This window comes from Elephas maximus, chromosome 12 (genome assembly GCF_024166365.1).
Source record: "Elephas maximus indicus isolate mEleMax1 chromosome 12, mEleMax1 primary haplotype, whole genome shotgun sequence".
In the NCBI taxonomy this organism is placed as follows: Eukaryota; Metazoa; Chordata; class Mammalia; order Proboscidea; family Elephantidae; genus Elephas; species Elephas maximus.
Genome location: NC_064830.1, coordinates 28,143,880 through 28,164,404, shown reverse-complemented (window position 1 = coordinate 28,164,404; position 20,525 = coordinate 28,143,880). Strand labels below are relative to the sequence as shown.

The following is a 20,525-nucleotide window of genomic DNA, read 5'->3' as shown; positions in this document are numbered from 1 at the left end:
CCTCCAGACAGGAGCTGTCCGCATAGTCTCACGTGTCTACTTGAGCCAAGAGGCACACTCCTCACCACTATCATTTTCTGTCTTCTAGTCCAGTCCAATCTCTGTCTGAAGAGTTGGCTTTGGGAGTGGTTCCAGGCTTGGGCCAACAGAAGGTCTGGGGACCATGAACTCCGGGGTCCTTCTAGTCTCAGTCAGACCATTAAGTCTGGTCTTTTTACATAAATTTGAGGTCTTCATCCCACTGCTCTTCTGCTCCATCAAGGATTCCCTGTTTCGTTCTCTGTCAGATCAGTCATCGGTTGTAGCTAGGCACCATCTAGTTCTTCTGGTCTGAGGCTGATGTAGTCTCTGATTTATGTGGACCCGGTGGTGTAGTGATTAAGTGCTACACCTGCTAACCAAAAGGTCGGCAGTTCAAATCCACCAGGTGCTCATTGGAAACGCTATGGGGCAGTTCTCCTCTGTCCTATAAGGTCGCTATGAGTTGGAATCAACTCAACAGCACTGGGTTTGGTTTTTTTTGGTTTGGTTTGGGCTCATAATTAACTTTGTGTCTTTGGTGTTCTTCGTTCTCCTTTACTCCAGGTGGGTTGAGACCAATTGATGCATCTTAGATGGCCGCTTGCTAGTGTTGAAGACCCCAGATGCCACTCACCAAAGGGGAATGCAGAATGTTTTCTTAATAAATTTTATTATGCCAGTTGACCTATATGTCCCCTGAAACCATGGTCCCCATTCCCCCATCCCTGCTACTCTAGCCTTTGAAGTGTTTGATTTACTCAGGAAACTTCTTTGATATTGGTTTAGCCCAGTAGTGCTGACTTCTCCTGTATTGTGTGTTGTCTTTCTCTTCACCTAAAATAGTTCTTGCCTACTATCTAATTAGTGTACCCCTCTCCCTCCCTCCCTCCCCACTCTCATAACCATCGAAGAATATTTTCTTCACTGCTTAAACTATTTCTTGAGTTCTTATACTAGCTGTCTCATACAATATTTGTCCTTTTGCAACTGACATTTAATTCAGCATAATACCTTCTGGATTCCTCCATGTTATGAAATGTTTCACAGATTCATCATTGTTCTTTATCGATGCATAGTATTCCATTGTGTGAATATACCATAATTTATCTATTCATCCATTGATGGGCACCTTGGTTGCTTCCACCTTTTTTTCTGTTGTAAACACTGCTGAAGTGAACAGGGGTGTGCATATATCTGTTCTTGTAAAGGTTCTGATTTTTCTAGGATATATTCCAAGGAGTGGAATTGATTGCCGGATCATATGGTAGTTCTATTTCTAGCTTTTTAAGGAAGCGCCAAATCAATTGTACATTCCCACCAGTAGTGTATAAGTGTTCCAGTGTCTCCACAACCTCTCTAACATGTATTATTTTCTGTTTTTTGGACTAATGCCAGCCTTGTTGGATTGAAATGGAATCTCTTTGTAGTTTTGATTTGCATTTCTCTGATGGCTAATGATCGTGAGCATTTCCTCATGTATCTGTTAGCTACCTGAATGTCTTCTTTAGTGAAGTTCCTGTTCTATCTTTCACCCGTTTTTTAATTGGGTTATTTGTCTTTTTGTTGTTGAGTTCTTGCAGTATCATGTAGATTTTAGAGGTCAGACACTGATCTGAAGTGTCATAGCTGAAAACTTTTTCCCAGTCTGTAGGCAGTCTTTTTACTCTTTTGGTGAAGTCTTTGAATGAGCATAGGTGTTTGATTTTTAGGAGCTCTCCATTTCTCTTCTGGTGTTTGTGCATTGTTAGTAATGTTTTGTATACTGTTTATGCCATGTATTAGGGCTCCTGGCATTGTCTGTATTTTTTTCTTCCATGATCTTTATCGTTTTAGATTTTATATTTAGGTCTTTGATCCATTTTGAGTTAGTTTTTGTATACGATGCAAGGTATGGGTCTTGTTTCATTTTCTGGCAGATGGATATCCAGTTATGCCAGCACCATTTGTGAAACAGACTGTCTTTTCCCCATTTAACTGACTGTGGGTCTTTGTCAAATATCAGCTGCTCATATGTGGATGAATTTATGTCTGTATTCTCAATTCTGTTCCATTGGTCTGTGTATCTGTTGTACCAGTACCAGGCAATTTTGACTATTGTGGTGGTACAATAAGTTATAAAATCATGTAGTGTGAGGCCTCTCATTTTGTTCTTCTTTTTCAGTAATGCTTTACTTAGCTGGGGCCTCTTTCCCTTCCATATGAAGTTGGTAATTTGTTTCTCCATCTCATTAAAAAATGTTCTTGGAATTTGGATCAGAATTGCATTGTATCTATAGATCACTTTTGGGAGAATAAACATTTTTACAATGTTGAATCTTCCTATCCTTGAGCAAGGTATGTTTTTCCGCTTATGTAGGTCTCTTTTGGTTTCTTGCAGTAGTGTCATATAGTTTTCTTTGTGTAGGTCTTTTATGTCTCTGGTTAGATTTATTCCTAAGTGTTTTATCTTCTTGGGGGCTACTGTAAATGGTATTGATTTGGTGATTTCCTCTTCAATGTTCTCTTTGTTGGTATAGAGGAATCCAACTGATTTTTTTGTATGTTTATCTTGTATCCTGATACTCTGCTCAACTCTTCTATTAGTTTCAGTAGTTTTCTTGAGGATTCTTTAGGGTTTTCTGTGTCTAAGATCATGTCACCTGCAAACAGACAATTTTACTTCTTCCTTACCAATCTGGATGCCCTTTATTTCTGTATCTAGCCTAATTGCTCTGGCTAGGACCTCCAGCACAATGTTGAGTAAGAGTGGTGATAAAGGGCATCCTGGTCTGATTCCCATTCTGAAGGGGAATGCTTTCAGACTCTCTCCATTTAGGATGATGTTGGCTGTTGGCTTTGTATAAATGCCCTTTATTATGTGGAGGAATTTTTCCTCTGTTCCTATTTTGCGGAGAGTTTTTATCATGAACAGGTGTTGGACTTTGTCAAATGCCTTTTCTGCATCGATTGATAAAATCATGTGATTCTTGTCTTTTGTTTCATTTATAAGATGGAATACATTGATTTTTTTCTAATGTCGAAGCATCCCTGCATACCTAGTATGAATCCCACTTGGCCATGGTGAATTATTTTTTTGATATGTTGTTGAATTCTATTAGCTAGAATTTTGTTGAGGATTTTTGCATCTAGGTTCATGAGGGATGTAGGTCTATAATTTTCTTTTTTTGTGGTGTCTTTACCTGGTCTTGGTATCAGGGATATGCTGGCTTCATAGAATGAGTTTGGTAGTATTCCGTCCTTTTCTATGCTCTGAAATACCTTTAGTAGTAGTGGTATTAACTCTTCTCTGAAAGTTTGGTAGCACCCTGCAGTGAAGCCACCTGGGCCATAGCTTGTTTTTGTTGGAAGTTTTTAAATTACCTTTTCAGTCTCTTCTGTTACAGGTTTATTTAGTTGTTCTTTATTTAGTTGTTCTACCTCTGTGTTAGTTTCAGTAGGTAGTGTGTTTCCAGGAATTCATCTATTTCTTCTAGGTTTTCAAATTTCTTAGAGTACAATTTTTAGTAGTAACCTGATATGATTCTTTTAATTTCAATTGGGTCTATTGTAATATCACCTGTCTCGTTTCTTCTTTGGGTCATTTGATTCCTCTCCCGTTTTTCTTTTTTCAGTTTGGCCAGTCGCTTATCAACTTTGTTGATTTAGTTCAAAGAACCAGCTTTTGGTCTTGTTAACTCTTTCAATTGTTTTTCTGTTCTCTATTTCATTTAAATCCAAAAAAAAAAAAAAAAACCCACTGCTGTCAGGTCGTTTCCGACACATAGTGACCCTATAGGACAGAGTAGGATTGCTCCATAGAATTTCCAAGGAGCACCAGTGGATTTGAACTGCCAGCCTTTCAGTTAGTAGCCATAGCTCTTTACCACTATACCATCAGGTTTCCCTGTTTCGTCTAATTGTGCTCTAATTTTTATTATTTGCTTTCTTCTTCTAGTGCCTGAGGGTTTCTTTTGTTGCTCTCCATTTGTTCAAGTTGTAGGGATAATTCTTTGATTTTGGCCCTTTCTTCTTTTTGGATGTGTGCATTTATTGATAAAAATTACCCTTTGAGCACTGCTTTAGCTGTGTCTCAAAGGTTCTGATAGGAAGTGTTTTCATTTTCATTGGATTCTATAAATTTCTTTTATAGAATGCTTGATTTCTTCTATAACCCAGCTGTTTTTGAGCAGGGTTTTCCAAATGTTTGATTTCTTTTCCCTGCTTTTTCTGTTACTGATTTATACTTCTATAGCCTTATGGTCAGAGAAGATGCTTTGTATTATTTTGAAGTTTTGGATCCTGCTAAGGCTTTATGACTTAATATGTGGTCTATTCTGGAGAATGTCCCACGTGTGCTGGAAAAGAAAGTATACTTGGCTGCTATCGGGTGGAGTGTTCTGTATATGTCTATGAGGTCAAGTTGGTTGATTGTGGCTTTTAGATCTTCTGTGTCTTTATTGAACTGCTCCCTGTATGTTCTGTGCTTCACCGAAAGTGGTGTGTTGAAGTCTCCTACTATTATTGTGGAGCTGTCTGTCTCACTTCTCAATGCTGTTAGAGTTTGTTTTACGTGTCTTGCAGCCCTGTCATTGGGTGCCTAAATATTTAATATGGTTATATCCTTCTAGTATATTGTCCGTTTAATCATTATATACTGTCCTTCCTTATCCTTTGTGGTGAGTTTAATTTTAAAAAGCTTATTTTCTCAGAAATTGATATTGCAACTCCTTTTTTTTCATTGATCTTTGCTTGATATATTTTTTTCCATCCTTTGAGTTTTAGTTTATTAGTGTCTTTAAGTCTACGGTCTGTCTCTTGTAGGTAGCATACAGACGGACGCTGCTTTTTTTTAAATCCATTCTGCTGGTTTCTGTCTCTTTATTGGTTCATTTAGCTCATTTACATTCAGCATAATATGGATAGGTATGAGTTTAGTGCTGTCACTTTGATGTCTTTTTTTGCGTGCTTTCACAATTTTTTTTCCCCACTTAATTTTTTGTGCTGAGTAGTTTATATATTCTCTTTTCCTCTATTTGTTGTTGATTTTGTGTCTGCTGAGTCTCTATTTTTTTCTTGTATTTTATTTTGATGAGTAGGATTGTTACTCTCGTTTGTGGTTACCTTAATATTTACCCCTATTTTTCTAAGTTTAAAACAAACTTTTATTTCTTTATATCGCCTTGTCTTCCTCTCCATATGGAAGATCTATGACTACATGTCTTAGTCCATCTTTATTGTTTTAATGTTGTCTTCTTTTACATCATAACATTGCTGTTTCCCTGTTGTGAGCATTCTTTTATCTTGATTTATTTTTGTGATTCCCCTATCTGTGTTGACATCTGATTGCTCTGTCCAGTGTTGTAGTCTTGGGTTGATATATTATTCATTTTTTAATCAGAGAACTCAATTTAGTATTTCTTATAGTTTTGTTTTATTTTTTATGAATTCCCTAAGCTTCTGTTTATCTTGAAATATCCTAATTTCACCTTCATATTGGAGAGACAGTTTTGCTGGATATAAGATTCTTGGCTGGCAATTTTTTTTTTCCTTCAATGCTTTATATAAGTCATCCTATTGCCTTCTTGTCTGCATGGTTTCTTCCAAGTATTCTGAGGTTATTCTTATTGACTTCCCTTGGTTGGTGACTTTTTATTTATCCCCAGTTGTACTTAAAATTCTCTCTTTATCTTTGGTTTTGGCAAGTTTGATTATAATATGTCTTGGTGACTTTCTTTTAAAATCTACCTTATGTGGAGTTCGATGAGCTTCTTGGATAGATATCTTCTCATCTTTCATGATATCAGCGAAGTTTTTTACCAAGAAATCTTCAACAATTCTCTCTGTATTTTCTGTTATACCTCCTTGTTCTGGTACTCCAACCACTCGTAGGTTATTTCTCTTGATAGAGTCCCACATAATTCTTAGGATTTCTTCATTTTTTAAAATTTTTTTATCTGATTTTTCTTCAAATATATTGATGCCGAGTGCTTTACCTTCAGTCTCACCAGTTCTGCCTTCCATTTACTCAATTCTGTTCCTCTGACTTTCTATTGAGTTGTCTAATTCTGTAACTTTATTGTTAATCTTCTGAATTCCTGATTGCTGTCTCTCTATGGATTCTTACAGCTTATTAAATTTTTCATTATTTCTTGAATAACATTTTTAATTTCTTCAACTGCTTTATCCGTGTGTTCCTTGGCTTGTTATGCTTATTGCCTGATCTCTTTCCTGATCTCGTTCCTGATGTTTTGAAGAGCTCTGTATATTATTCTTTTGTATTCTGCATCCGATAATTTCAGGAAGGCACCTTCATCCAGAAGATCTCTTGATTCTTTGTTTTGAGAGCTTGGTGAAGTGATCATGGTCTGCTTTTTTACGTGATTTGATATTGACTATTGTCTCCAAGCCATCGGTAAGTTATTGTATTAAAAATTAGTTCATTTTATTTTATGTTTACTTACCGTATCCTAGCTTCTTGCTTTGTTTTGTTTTTGATATGCCCAAATAGGTTGCTTGAGTGAGCTAGCTTGATTATTTTTGCCTTTGAAGCTCTAATGTCCTGTCACCAGATGGCTAGAGCTGTTATCAGGTATATCAGCCTAGGAGTCCATTCACTCTTCTTGTATGGATTCAGCTTAAGTGTCCAGGTAGTTGGTCTTCAAGTGTGTGGTGCAGGCTCTGTCCTACAGTCTTAGAGGGGCGGGGTGATTTTTGTAGGTACAGGTGTCTGGTCGCAGCAGGGGATCACTCTGTGAACAAGGCAAGGGGCTGACAACCATGCCCTGAGTGTCTGTGAGGAATGTATGTCCCTGTTCCCTAGAGCGCACAGGTGGGTGAGTTCTGCAGACGCACCATGGGCACCCAATACTTTTGGTTGTAAGGACTAGGAGGTAACAGTTATCCTTGGATCCCTGTCATGGGTCGCTGGGTGACCTGTGTGGAGCCACCAGTCCTTAGGCCCCTGATGTAGGTAGGTGAGGACTCTGTTTAATAGGCAAAGCTATGTCAATAATCAAACACCCACCTCTGCACCATACAACTGAAACAGTTGCAGTCTGCCAGCAAGAACCTATTCTCCCCCCCGCCCCATGCAGGGGGGAAAGGTATTCAAAGCCCATGGACCATTTGTGCCTGGACAGGATATACTTCTGTTCTGAGGACCCCAGGTTAGTGGGCTGGCAGATTATCTTTTCCCCTAATTATGTATTTATTCCTTCTCCAAGACCAGGAGAATGGCTCAGTATGCTCAGCAGGAACTATCTCAGGCCCAGGGAAATCAACAGCCACTGAAGCTGGATTGAGGGCTGGAGGTGCTGTAAAATATATGCAAGTACTTAGCTTTTGCCACAAGTGCTGTTCTTCTCTGGTTCCAGAGGTGTGAGTACTCTGTGCAGCTGGCTGTTTCTCCCTGAGGAAACTGTGGCTGAATGCTTCCACCAGCCCACAGCAGTCACTCCTGGGAATGGTGCCTGTGGGTTCCTGGCAATTCAGGTCCGGCAACTCCTCTCTGCTTCTGAACCATCTCTCCCTCCCTCTGCCGCTGTCTGTTTTCTATCTTTGCCTTTGATGTTCAGGGCTCCTAGCTTGTCATAAATATAATCACTTCACTTATTTTTTCGGGTCTTTGTTATAAGAGGGATCACCGGAAGCATCTGACTACTCTGCTGTCTTGGCCTCTCCTCCTAAGTAATTATTATTTGAGTACATTAAAGTGGGAAAAATGCTTGAGTATGAATAGAAGACAGTGTAGAGATTAAACAGATCAAGAAGCATATTAACTAGAAAGAAAAAAATTTTTTTTTTAACTAGAGGAGCGTATCAAATCAACATTACATAAATGAGTACACACAGGATTGTGAAATGCATTAGGTTTTTAGTAGATTGTGGCAGGATTCTTGTTGATCAAACTGAAAGCAGAAATGTTGTTATAATCAAGATGCTGTGTGTCATTTTCCACCAAGGAAAAGGCAGACCCTAGTCCCTGATGTAGAAGCAGATGATGAGAAAAGGCTTGAGCATTGTTACATTGACATATAATGAAAATGTCAGCATTTAAAGGATGCGGAACTTGGGGAGGGAGTGGTGTCTGCTTGTAAATGAATGGGTATTTCCTGGGCAGGGAAATACAGGGAATCCTTGAGTGATGCTACAAACTTTTGTCTTACAATTCAGCTTAAAATGTTTTACAGTTTAGTAGTATTTGTATGTTACTTTACCTTTATACACATTCTGTGACAATGAAAACTCTGCCATTCAAAATGACTTTTTCAAAAACAACATCCTCAATTTTGAAGGAAAACAATAGTAAACACAATAATCATAATATAAAAGCAGCTGTTGTTGTTGTTAGCTGCCATGAACTCTTCTCCCAACCCATGGTGACCCCACATACCACTGAACAAAATGCTGCCCAGTCCTGCACCATCCCCATGATCAATTGTGGATCAAACTCTTGTGCTCCATAGGGATTTCATTGGCTGATTTTTTGGAAGTAGATAGATCACCAGGTGTTTCTTCCTAGTCCATCTTAGTTTGGAAGCTCTGCTGAAACCTGTTTAGCATCATAGCAACACAATCCTCCGCTGACAGATGGGTGGTGGCTACACATAAGGTGTATTGGCTGGGGATTAAACTCTAATCTCTCACATGGAAGGTGGAAATTCTGCCATTGAACCACCACTGCCCCCTAAAATTTACTAATTGCTTACTAAATTCCAGACACTCTACAAGCTGCCTTACTTACCTGAAATTTAATCTTCTTGGCAGAGCAGAGTATCTAAACCACCTCTGAAAGATGAAGACACTAAGATTAAAAAAAAAAAAATTGTCAGTGAGTTGATTCCAACTTACAGCAACCCTATAGGACAGAGTAGAACTGCCCCATAGAGTTTTCAAGGAGTGCCTTGTGGATTTGAACTGTGGACCTTTTGGTTAGTGGCCGTAGCTCTTAACCACTATGCCAACAGGGTTTCCAAACTAAGATTAAGAGAGACTATAAAACATTCCAAAGGTCACAGTAAGTGGTGATGACTATTGCCATCAAGTCAATTCCAGCTCATAGTGACCCTATACGAAAGAGTAGAACTGCCCTTTAGGGTTTCCAAGGAGCTGCTGGTGGATTCAAACTGCCAACTTTTTGGTTAGCAATTAATCTCTTAACCACTGTATCACCAGGGCTCCTAGTAAGTGATACAATCAAACATTCTTTCCATTGTCCTACACTGCCTTAGAAATATTTCATGAGGGTTGATCAGCCATTTTGCAACTACAGAAAAATCTTGTAGGTTAGTTTGGCCTAGTGCAGTAGAAAGAATTAATATTTTGAATTAATATATATAATATGCTGAGCAAATAATCCAAGAAAATGGACTATATAAAGAAGAACACGGCATCAGGATTGGAGGAAGACTCATTAACAACCTGTGTTATGCAGATGACACAACCTTCCTTGCTGAAAATGAAGAGGACTTGAAGCACTTGCTAATGAAGATCAAAGGCCACAGCCTTCAGTATGGATTATACCTCAACATAAAGAAAACAAAATCCTCACAACTGGACCAATAAGCCCCATCATGATAAATGAGAAAAGATTGAAGTTGTCAAGGATTTCATTTTACTTGGATCCACAGTCAACACCCATGGAAGCAGCAGCAGTCAAGATATCAAAAGATGGATTGTGCTGGGCAAATCTGATGCAAAAAACCTCTTTAAAGTGTTGAGAAACAAAGATGTCACCTTGAAGACAGGTGCGCCTAACACAAGCCATGGTATTTTCAATCACATCATATGCATGTGAAAGCTGGACAATGAATAAGGAAGACTAAAGAAGAGTTGATGCCTTTGAATTGTGGTGTTGGCGAAGAATACTGAATATACCATGAACTGCCAAAGGAACGAACAAATCTGTCTTGGAAGAAGTGCAGCCAGAATACTCCTTAGAGGCAAGGATGGTGAGACTGCGTCTTACATACTTTGGACATGTTGTCAGGAGGGATCAGTCCCTGGAGAAGGATATCATGCTTGGTAAAGTACAGGGTCAGCAGAAAACAGGAAGACCCTCAACGAGATAAATTGACACAGTGACTGCAATAATGGGCTCAAGCATAACGATTGTAAGGATGGTGCAGGACAGGGCAATGTTTCATTCTGTGGTACATAGAGTATCTGTGAGTCAGAACTGACTCAACGGCACCTAACAACAACAACAACGTATATAATGTCAATTTACCACGTTCCTCTTTTTCATTTCCTCCTCAGAGCGGCACTTTCGGGTCCAGGTCACTACCTCAGGATTGCACAGGAGGAAACTGAGGATAGGGTGCACTTTATGAACCTGCTCTGTCCTTCAGAGCATAAGCTGCTCTGTAGGAAGCTTTTTATTTTTAGCTTCTGCCAAAAACTGATTTAAATCATGTGGACAGTCTACTGATGCTCAGTACAGCGTGGAATCACTGAGTTTTGTCTTCACTGGCTGAACCACACTGACATTTTTTTCCATTCTCTCTCTGGGCTGTCATTTTACAGTCCATGTCCATTGTATTTCTTTTCTGCACCTGCACAATCCCATTCAAGCAAGTAGCTGTTGTTCATCACCATTTCATATCTTCATTCACTAAGAAATGTATGTGCATTTTAGCTACCCTTTTGTATATAATTATATGATAAGAACCTCTCGCTTCTTTATGGACGCTGCTATGGAGTGAGCAGCGTATTTCTGTTTCTCTTTGGCAAATAGCACCTTTGTTTGACAAGGCTAGGTTTTACTTTCAAAGTCACACACAGCTGAGCACATGAAAAGCACAAATAATGATTTTAAAAACGTATAAGGCTGAGAAAAAAATGGACTTATTTACATAACTAAAGATATATGTACATATGGATAGACTGGAACAGAAAGCAAAGCAAACACATGTAGGTAAGCACTTTTTTTTAATACTATACTTTCTTGGAAGGAGAGAAACATAAGGTGAAGGTAATCACTCATGAAATATTCACTGGCTCTAGTGTCTTTACATGTCTGAGGCACCTCCGCACAACTCGAGACCTACACAAAATGTTGCCACTGACTTCTCAGCACCATCTTGGAAACGGTTTCAGTGTGACATCCTGTCCTCCTGCTCTGCGTGTGCTGCACCTGGCACATCACCAACACGGGGCAACTGGAAGGTGAAGTGAGCCTGAATTAGGAGGCCAGCATCTGGAGAACTGTGTCAGCTGCAAGTAGGAGATCAAAAGGCAAGCTCTTGGTGAAGTGCCTGATGGCAGTGAAGGCTTCTTTCTCATCCCAGAAGAGTTAATACAAAATGACAGAGGCAGCAAACAGTAGTTGGCACCAGGTAGGTGTGACTGGAGAAATGACAGTTAGACGATTTGGGTGACAGATCTAATAATTTGTTCCATGTAAAAGCAAAAAAGAGAATGACTATGCAGATGAAGAAAGGACATCTAGATCCCAGCAAAGCCACCCTGGCTTACAATAGGAAAGACAAAGGGAGCAGTGGAAACCTTACATAAGATAGCCTCATGTCTCAGAATGGTTGGAGGAATCACAGAATCGTATGTGCATTTCAAGAAACCTGTTGTCTTAGGCCACATCCTATCATAGAAAAACTATGCAGTGTATTTGATTTTATGATTTTGAAAATAGAGTTGGGACTGGGGAGAAAGGAAGGCTCTGGGAGAGAGCACGAGCTCAGCTGAACCTGGATCACAGTGCTATCCTAAGAAGACCTGGACAACCAGATGAGAAGCTGTGTAACCATGTGCACTAGCAGAAACCCAGGTGTAGTCACTGTCCTGGGGAAATTCACCAGATACTGACACATATGAGAATCACCCGTACATATTGAGCTCACATCATGTGTTCGGTACCTTATATGATTTAATCTAATTCTAAGAGGTAATTTGATATTTTTGACAGATAAGGAAACTGAAACCCAAAGAGGCTGAGTATTGGATGTTTTTGTTGTTGTTGTTAGTTCTTCACCTCCCTCCACCCTCCTGTACCATGTACAATCGGACCATTGTGATCCATAGGGTTTTCAGTGACTGTTTTTTGGAAGTAGATCCCCTGGCCCTTCTTGTCTGTCAGCCTGGAAGCTTCTCTGAAACCTGTCCAGCATCATAGCAACACAGAAGCCTCCACTCACAGACAAGTGGTGCTCTACCTGTGGTGCACTGGCCAAAAATTGAAATTGAACCCAGGCTTCCTGCATGGAAGGCTGTAATTCTAAACCACCATTGCCCTCAGCCAGTTGCCATCGAATTGATTAAACAACAGTTGTCATCCAGCCGATTCTGACACATAGTGACCCAATAGGACAGGGTAGAATTGCCCCCTAGGGTTTCCAAGAAGCAGGTGGTGGATTTGAACTGCTGACCATTTGGTTAGCAGCTGAAAACTTAACCACTGTGCCACCAAGGTTGGTTAGCAGACACTAAAGGAATAAATGATCTATGTGAAAAACTCAAAGGCCAGTTACATGGGAAGTAATTGTGACTGTGTATAGAATAAAAAGCAGGTAATCCTCTCAGCAGTTACTCATAAAGGAACTTTAACGTGAAAGGGGCTGGGGGCAGAGAAATGAAGAAGCCTGATAAAGATTCTACTCATCTAAAATGAAAAAGACATTAACGTGTAAATTCAATTTCATTTTTGGTAAGTGATTTGAAGGAGAAATAGAGGATAAGAGCATGTAGCCAGGGACACAAATGCAGCATGGGATTTGGGGCACCCTGGAAGGAGGAGGAACCCCATGGTGGGGAAGAGTGAAGACTTCTTTTGTGGACCTGCTTTTTAGCTGAAATCTGAAAAGGAGGAAAAATTAATCAGAAAAGAAAGTGGGTATAGAGTCTGAAAATCAGGGGAACAAGACATATAAAGACCCAGATGCACGAATACCACTCAGTTACCACAAGAACTAACAGAAGACACACGTGGCTGGAGCTTAACAGCAAAGAGAGAGGGGAAGAGGATGGACCTGAAGAGACAGGCAAGGAGCTGGCCATGCAGTCCTCTGGGGGTTTTGTGAAGGGTTTTACCCAACATCCTCACAACAATGGAATGCCACTGGACAGTTGTAAACAGGTTGTGACATGAAGAGTTTTGCATTTTTTAAAATCCCTCTTTTAGCTCTGTAGAATCCTGGGTGGTGCAAACGATTAAGTGTTCAACTACTAAGCGAAAGTTGGCAGTTCAAATCCATGCAGAGATACCTCAGAAGAAAGGCCTGGAGATCTACTTCTGAAAGGTTACAGTCCTGAAAAGCCTGTAGAGTGCAGCTGTACTCTGACACACTTGGTACATTGACTTGACAACAACTGGTTTGATATCGTTTTGGTGTTTAGCTCTGTAGAGAAGGCATTTGGAAAAAACTCTCACAAGAGCTCCTAAGGTAGGAAGAGTGAGAATTCATGGTAGCTTGAAGCAAGTGACTTGAACAGAGACAAGTGACCAGATTCAGGAATTATTTAGAAGACAAAATAGGCAGGACTTGGTAAATTTAAAAGTGGAGATTAAGGAAGAGAGAAATGCCAAATGGCTGTCAAGATGTGGGAAAAACAAGCAAGTGTATGTTTATGCCGTTTACTAAGACGAGGAGAAGTGGATATGGAAAATATCCCAGAGAACGTATCCAGTGTGAAGCAGCAGTGACGCCTCCGAGAGGAGATGGTAGGAGACGGTAACCAGCAATTGATTCTATGAATCTGGAATGGAGAAAACAGGTTATCTCTAGTGTGACAAATTTAGGAATAGCTGTGTTTCTACAGCAGTAGATTGCATAGTTTAAAGAATCAGACCTAGACCTCAGTACTCAGGAATTTCAACTGATAAGGAAAGGAAAAGAGAAATTATTCCCCCAGGAGACTTCAAAGAAAACAGGAGGGCATTAAATAGACCAGTAGTTTTTGACATACAAGTCCATCTATCATCTTTAATTTCTTCCTCGTTCTACTGATGGTTTAAATCTATAGAATGTGGATACAGAGACCTTTCTCTCTAAATTTCTGTGTTGCTAATTGCACACGTAGTTGTTTAGCTCTGAGCACTTCTTATAATTTACTTCCTAGTTTATTATCGATAAACTGTTTCTTTCTTCCCTTTTCTTTGTCTCTGGGTGAAATAATCTAAACTCAGATTGAAATCATAAAAATTCTTCAGAAAACAGTTTTTTATTCCCCAAAGGAGCTGTTATTATTTTAATTCATAATTATAATTACAACAGGGCTCATTAAGATAATTCTCAGACACCCGCAAACAACAGTTTCTATACGCATGTTTGCTGTTGTTAATGTACCATACATTCCTGGGAAGAACTATGCTATTAATGTGGCACATTTGGGTTTGTTGGCAGCTGTAAGAATTAGTTTCTCATATATTTAGATTATAGTTAATAATAGCTCCTTGATGCTTAACTGAAATATAAACTGGAATTTAAAAAAAAAATTATAAGACAGTACAGATTGGAAAAAACCAAAAACAAAAACCTGAAAATCTGAATTCCTGCACACATTATTTGTTTATGGCTCCCTTTAAATGTTTCTATTTCGAATATATATAATCAGAATGAGAGAAGTAACACTTGAAAATAGAGTAATCTGAGTTTCATCGTGGATCTCTCATATATTTATTCTGAAAATTTGGCCAATTCAACCCTCAGTTTAAATCCATGTTTGAAAAGAAGTATTTGTCTATGTGCTTTTTATTTCTTCCTTCCTTTTCTTCTCCTTCTCTTCTTGTGAAGGAATGATCAGTTGGTTTTTGCTTTCTCTTTCCTCAACTCCTCTCCCAACCTCCAGCTATTCTTTAGGATTGCAGGGCTCTAATCTGGGAAAGAAAACCCTGGTGGTGTAGTGGTTGAGTGCTACGGCTGCTAACCAAAAGGTCAGCAGTTTGAATCCGCCAGGCGCTCCCTGGAAACTCTATGGGGCAGTTCTACTCTGTCCTATAGGGTCGTTATGAGTCGGAATTGACTTGACGGCAGTGGGTTTGGATTTTTTTTTTTTTTTTAATCTGGGAAAGGTGATGAGATAAAGCCTTGCTTACTTGGTATGGACATGGTTAAAGTTGCCATTCTCATGGGCATTCCCATGAGTAATTTTAAGGTTCCCATTTTTGGGCTTGTCTCTCCAGCATTCTCCTTGAACTGGGGTAATGATCTTTATTTCTGATGCTTCTTTTTCCTTAAGCATAGGTATTTATCTTCAAATTCTTACCTTAAAGTTCTTTATGCCGTTCTGGCTGGCTCTTCTGACAGGACCCAAGCTCAGATGTGAGTCTAAGAAACACACTTTCAGGCTTTGAGTCTACAATTCTGGAAATATGGGCCAATCCCAGTACGCTCAATCCTACGCTGCTTCCACAAGCTGCTTTAATATCTCAGATATTAACCAGGTACCAGTCCGGAATATCTTTTGAATGGCTTTTAAGTTCTCTTAGTGGTTTCTTGGAATCCTGTCACTAAGCTTAAGGTGAAGAAGATAACAGCCTCTTTGACCACAGGATATAACAGCTCTTTCTGAAGAAGCCTGTATATACATTTCCTCTCTTTCCCATTCACAACCTATTTATATAATTGTTGTGAACATTTCTAGCAATTTGGAATATATCTTAAAATATTCTTTGCAAATTCTGTCTATACAGATTTGCTTTTTAAATTTCTTGTCCAATGTATTTTGGTGGCTTATAAATACTGAAGTGAAATATCTTGTTAAAATTCCCCCATCTTTTTTTTAATCAAGGAATCAATATTTGTCTGCCCACCCATCCGTCCATCAGTCCATCCGTCCATCCATCCATCCGTCCATCCGTCCATCCAACCATCCATCCATCCATCCATCATCTACCTAATCTCTCTCTCTCTCTATCTACCTATGTATCTATTTATCTATCTACTGAGAGATATCTTGCTCAATGAAGTTTACACAAGACCCTCCAAAACAATAGGTTAAATAGTATAGGCATAATATAAAATCCTTCTAACATTTAATGAAAATGTGCATAATTCTAACTATGGAGTGTTTTGAAAAGATTTAAAGCTTTTTATTTTTCCCCAAAGTTCATATGTCTATGATGATTTTGCATACCTCATCAGGGATCGCTACAATCTTCCTATTAGAAAGAATATGGGAAAGTAAGATTATTTATTTATTTATTGTCAATAGGTAACTAACTTTGATTGGATTATGAAGGGCATGTATTTAAAATACAGACATTCCCTAATGATTATATTTCACCACTGTTCAGAAATTCCTTTTAGATATAATAATACTGTTACAGTGGTTAATTGGTTGATTGATTTGTATGTTCAGCAAGTAATATTTCTTGAGCCTCCCAAGGCCTCTGTTCTTTATATATACAAGCTATTAATCATCATAACAAGTCTGTAAGCATGCCTTAGTATTTTCTCTACTACCTGCCCCCCTTTTAATAAAGGAAAAAAATTAGGGTCTGGAGAATTTCAGTGATTTGATATTATTGAACAGCAAATTAGAAACAAAATAAGACTTTAAACCCAGATTTCATGACTTTGGAAGCCATGGTCATTGCACTATCCAAAATGCCTATGCTGAGGATAAATAATCTTTGTTATTATATCATAATTCCAAGCATATAAAGGATTGGCAAACTATGGCCCGAAGACCAAATCTGCATAGTAGCCTCATTTTGCATAGCTCACTAACTAAGGCTGGTTTTTACATTTTAAATGGTTAAAAAGAGAAGAATATTTTGTAATAACATGAAAATTACGTAAAATTCCAATTTCATGGTCCATAAATAAAGTTTCTCAGGACATTTCCATGCTCATTACTTTAGATCATGTCTATAGCAGTTTTCACACAGCAATTTCAAAATTTATTTGAAACAGAGACCTTATAGCTTGCAAAACTAAAAATTTGTATTATGCCGTCATTTAGCAAGGAAAAAGAAAAGGTTACCTACACATGATTAAATCAAAGTTGAGGCAGTTGGAAATAATGTACATAGTAAAGAAGTTAGCAAAAGGAAAAGTGAATGTTAAACGAGGGATTAATTCAGCAATTCAAAGGGGTTTGAATAGGTTATAGAAGCAAAAATATGGGATAAGGAAAGAGTATGTCTACATCATGTTCTAAGGTCGCTTCCATTTCCAGTATTCTAGGATTATGGAAAATATGTTGATATGGGCTATTTATTAGTTGTTTTTCTAATAGTAAGGAAAAAAAAAATTTCCTGATCTAACAGGCTTTCATCTGGTTCCTTTTGTATACACTTTTGTATATATTCTAAAAATACAGGTAAGCGTAATTACCAGTTTTGAGTTCCATTTTGGAGATGCCTTCCTAGGTATTCTGTCAATATATCAACTGATCATCATTTCTTTACTTTGGACAATACAGAAATGTCTCACAACGTATTCTCCATATTAAGTATGTCTTTCAAGAATACTCGCCAGTGTCTTTTGATTTGTGGCAGTGTACGTAGAAGGGTTAAAAATATTAAAATTGTACCTATTTTGTGGAAACATGTCAAAGTTAATAAATTTTACATCAGTAGGTTTCATTCAGTATGTTTAGAAATACATGTGTTACATACCAGCTAATTAATTCAGCAAAAAATTTACTTAATTATTATATGTCCAGCACTATTATTTGTTGAGGCTAAGAAATTGAAGAAGACATGGTAGCTGGGTTAAAATATGAAGTATATTTTTTGACTTAAGTATGGGGTTCGTAGTCACCATTTAGAAAGAAAAAAAAAGGTGTCATCTAGTTGATACAGATTCATGGGTATCCCATGTGTGTCAGAGTAAAACTGTGCTCCACTAGATATTAAATGGCTAATATTTTGGAAGTAGATTATCAGGCCTTTCTTCTTCTGAGGCTCCTCTGGGTGGACTTGAGCCTCTAACTCTTTGGTTAGCAGCACAGTACAATAAGTGCTTGCACCACCCAGGGATTCATGTTGTTATTGTTGTTAGTTGCCATTGTTGTACCACCCAGGGATTCATGTTGTTATTGTTGTTAGTTGCCATTGAGTCAATTCCAACTCATAGCAACTCCATGTACAACAGAAGGAAACTCTGCCCAGTTCTGCACCATCCTCATGATTGTTGTTATACTTCAGCCCATTGTTGCAAGCACTGGGTCAATTCATCTCGTTGAGCATCGTCGTCTTTTTCGTTAACACTCTACTAAACATGATGTCCTTTTCCAGGGACTGAACCTGTCCATAACCAAAGTATGTGACATGAACTATCACCATCTTTGCTTCTAATAAGCATTCTGGTTGTACTTCTTCCAAGACAGGTTTGTTTGTTCTTTTGGCAGTCCATGGTATATTAAATATTCTTTACCAACACCGTAATTCAAAGGCATCAGTGCTGCTTTTGTCTTCCTTATTCACTGTCCAGCTTTCACATGCATATGAGATGATTGAAAACACCATGGCTTGGATCAGACACACCATAGTCTTCAAGGTGACATCTTTGCTTTTTAACACTAGCAGCAGATTTACCGGATGAAATGTGTCATTTGATTTCTTGACTGCTGTTTCCATGGATATAGATTGTGAATCCCAGTAAAATGAAATCCTTGACAACATCAATCTTTTCTCCGTTTATCATGATGTTGCTTATGATTCAGGTGTGAAGATCTTTATTTTCTTTATGTTGAGGTGTAGCCCATACCGAAAGGTGTAATCTTTGATCTTCATCAGTAAGGCTTCGAGTCTTCTTTACTTTCAGCAAGCAAGGTTGTGTAATCTGCATATCACAGGTTGTTAATGAACCTTCCTCCTATCCTGGTGTCCCGCTCTTCTTCATGTAGTCCAGCTTCTCAGATTATTTGCATAGCATACAGATTGAATACGTGTGTTAAAAGGATACAACCCTGACACACACCTTTCTTGACTTTAAACCAGGCAGTATCCCCTTGTTCTGTTTGACTGACTGCCTCGTGATCTGTGTACAAGTCCCTCACGAGTACAATTAAGTGTTCTTCAATTCCTATTCTTCACAATGTTATCCATAATTTGTTATGATCCACACAGTCGAATGCCTTTGCATAGCCAATAATACACAGGTAAAGATCTTTCTGGTATTCTCTGCTTTCAGCCAAGATCCACCTTCAATCAGCAATGATATGACTTGTTCCATGTCCTCTTCTGAATCTGTCTTAAATTTCTGGCAGTTCCCTGTCCATGTACTGCTGCAACCACTTTTGAATGATCTTCAGCAAAATTTTATTTGTATGTAATACTAATGATAGTGTTCGATAATTTCTGCATTCTGGTCGATCACCCTTCTTTGGAGTGGGTTCAGATATGGATCTCTTCCAGTCAGTTTACCAGGTTGCTGTCTTCCAAATTTTTTTTGGCATAGATGAGTGAGCACCTCCAGTGCTGTATTCATTCATTGAAACATCTCAATCAATATTCTGTGAATTCTTAGAGGCTTGTTTTTTGCCAGTGACTTCAGAGCAGCTTGTACCTCTTCCTTCAGTACCATCAGTTCTTGATCATATGCTACCTCCTGAAATGGTTGAAAGTCAACCAATTCTTTTTGGTACAGTGACCATATATTCCTTCCGTCTACTTTTGATGCTTTCTGTATCACCTAATAGGGATTCCTAGTTACTAGTAGTACTCATTTGCATCACAATACCTCAATCAAGGAGAAAATTAATTGATAAAAAAATCTACCAACTCATTTATTGAAGAATAGAATATATTTAACCTTAAGGTTAGTGATTGATTTCAGTTTAGACCGCTGGCTTTGGTGTTTTGTTTTTTGTCTATTTGTTTGTTTTAAGTTCATTTCATTTCAATTTAACATACGTTTATAGAATACCTGACAACACTCAAGTACTGTGGAAATCAGAGAATATGCATGGACCCTGCTCCCCAGGAGCTCATAGTCTGTTACAAATGCTCATTATCTAATAAGCTCTAATATGACTTTAAAAATAGAATACCTTGTTGAATAAATAAATTTATTAAAACAAAACAGGACAATTCAAAACAAAAACACTAACAGGAAAAAAATAAGTAACAAGAAGAAAGCCCCTCTTTTTCTTTATTTTTAAATTCTATTTGGAATGATGAGGTCTGCATTAAAGATGTTCAGTTTGACTAAGATGTCTTCATCAGGCTAGGAAATATATGAACAGAATCTCAGCTACAGCCTTCTAAGTGGCTCAGTGACAGGAAAATAATGCTGGGATAGAGCCTTGAATCACCTATAGTCTGGTCCCAAGGTTTAGTTGGAACCTTGAGACCGGATTGTTCTATACTCAGTCCCAACAAGGCATGTCTAATATGACCAGCGTGATGAATCCTGATATACTGGAAACTAGACCAGTGAAGAGAAGCCTGGATTTAGGATTGCTTAGTCTCCTCAAAAGCATGGGATAACCATGTGTTTTTCCCTCAAAATCCTCCTCACTCTCTAATTAGGGAAAGAAGACAAACTGTAGCACTCAAAATATAACCACATAGAACAGTTTTTGAAAAAAACCTGGATCGACCTCACATGTGTCTTAATCCC

The 20,525-nt window shown here is 38.4% G+C and overlaps 1 long non-coding RNA gene across 1 annotated transcript in view; it reads left to right on the top strand.

Annotated features, from left to right (window-relative positions):
- Positions 1-20,525, top strand: part of LOC126086833 (uncharacterized) — a 264,248-nt gene that overhangs the window by 1,107 nt on the left and 242,616 nt on the right. The gene's annotated exons all lie outside the window — the stretch shown is intronic.